We start from the raw sequence: 2,366 nt of genomic DNA on the forward strand, positions 1-2,366 counted from the left end.
CCCCTCCTCACATTCCCCTTTGCCCAATCCAAACTTCCTCCATTCTTCCCTCCACCCCCCATTATGGATTAGCATCCACTTATCAAAGAAAACATTTGGCCTTTGGTTTTTTGGGTTTGGCTTACTTCACTTAGCATGATATTCTCAAACTCCATATATTTACCTGCAAATGCCATAATTTTATTCTCTTCTAATGCTGAGTAATATTGCATTGTGCATATATATCACAGTTTCTTTATCCATTCATCTATTGGACGAACATCTAGATTGATTCCCCAGTTTAGCTAAGTTTTTTTTTTCTTATTTAAATTTGGATTATTGTATTCTTTTTGTCCTAAAATTTTCATCTGGTTATTATGTCTTCTATTTCTTTGCTTATACGTTCTCTGCTACTTCTAATTTTTTATTTGTTTCAAGCATGCTTTTCATTGCTTATTGATGTGTTTTTATGAAGGCTGCGTTAAAATTGTTGTCAGGGGGCTGGGGATGTGGCTCAAGCGGTAGTGCGCTCGCCTGGCATGCGTGCGGCCCAGTTTCGATCCTCAGCACCACATACCAACAAAGATGTTGTGTCCGCCGAGAACTAAAAAAAATAAATAAATATTAAAAATTCTCTCTCTCTCTCTCTCTCTCTCTCTCTCTCTCTCTCTCTCTCCTCTCTCACTCTCTCTCTTAAAAAAATAAATAAAATTGTTGTCAGATAATTCTAGTATCTCTGTCATCATGGTATTGCCATCAGTTGATTGGTCTTTTCTTGTTCAATTTGTGACTTTCCAGATTTTTGACGTAATGAGTGATTTTTAAAATTGCATCATTGGCATTTTGAGTATTATGTTAGGAATACGTCTACTTAAGATTTCTGTTGTAGCGGGCCCTCTCTGATGCTGAAATAACAGAAAATAGGAGCGCTTTCGAGTTACAGTCAGTTGGCAGTAAAAGTACATGTTTCCACTTGGTTCCTCTAATAATACCTTGTGGGAGGAGGGGCACCATCTTACTGCTAGGCATATGTGGGAATTCACGTATCCCACCCTGATAGCACCCTAGCTGGTAGAGAGAGGGTTGCCTTGTACTTCTTCTTACACAGCCTTCAGTAGTATTGGGTAAGGGAAGAAGTTCATTACAACTGGGCAGTGGTAAAATTCTTGACTTAGACTTGGCCTTCTCTGACACCACCCCAGCAGAAAAAGCGAAGTATGTCTTATAAGCACTGGTTTAGAGTAGAAGCCCAGGATCCATTCATGATCTCTGTAGACACCATGGGGGCTCATTACCTCATTTAGCAGTCTCTGACACCATCTTAGCAAGTGAGCAGTGGAGCATGTGGGGAGGGTAGAGCAATATAGGTTTTTCATGGGTGGTGTGGGACCATATTTTTTCTGCAGTATTTGGCTAAAGTAGAACAGTCTTTATCTAAAAGATTTTTTTCATCTTAGGCCTTCCCTTTTCTAGTCTTTTGTCTACAGAAAGCAGGCTTTTTATTAGAATTTTTAAAGAAATCTCTGCCACTGGTTTTCTGTTGTTTCCAGGTTGGTGGTTTCTCTGACACTAGTCTGGGATATTTGAGGTAAAGAGAAAACCAAGGGTACTCATTGCAACATATTTCCACCTGTCAGAATTTTTATGTGTGTATATATATATATATATATACACACACACACATATATGCATGTATATATGTATATATTTATGTGTATATATGTCTATGTATATATATATACACATGTATGTGTGTGTGTGTGTGTGTATATATATATATATATATATATATATATATATAGAGAGAGAGAGAGAGAGAGAGAGAGAGAGAGAGAGAGAGAGTATAGTTTTGTTAGGTGACCTTATTGAGAAGGATATGAAAAAGTGCATCCATTCTGTCTTTGTCTAAGACTTCAGTCCCCTGTCATGGTGGTTTGTGTGTGTCTGTGTGTGTATGTGTGCTATTTAATGCCATGCTTCCTGGAACATGCAGCTAAATGCCAATTAATTACAAACCTTCAAAAATGCTTGAGGACTCCTGCTTTGTGAGGTTTCCCTGCTGTACATCAACCTGATATGCTATACCCAATGTGGGGATAGAAAAGTCAATCTTCTCTTCCCTGAGGACAGCCTCCCTAACTCACAGTGAATAATTGACCCTTAAGGAATTGCAGACTTTCACAGTGGGACATTTTTGGCATCTGACTCATGCAGGCTGAGAGGTTTGCCCCCAGGAAGTCTCCTGTCAAATGTGCCATGGAGTTGCCACCTCAGAGTAGCATGCCCTCTCTGAGACACTGCAGGACACACACACTTGTACCTGACTGTCCTCTAGCAGGCCCCTACTTGAAATGAAGAGAGTAAGTAATCATTAATTAGATTGGGTC

This window comes from Spermophilus citellus, assembly GCF_964194105.1.
Source record: "Spermophilus citellus genome assembly, chromosome: X".
NCBI lineage: Eukaryota > Metazoa > Chordata > Mammalia > Rodentia > Sciuridae > Spermophilus > Spermophilus citellus.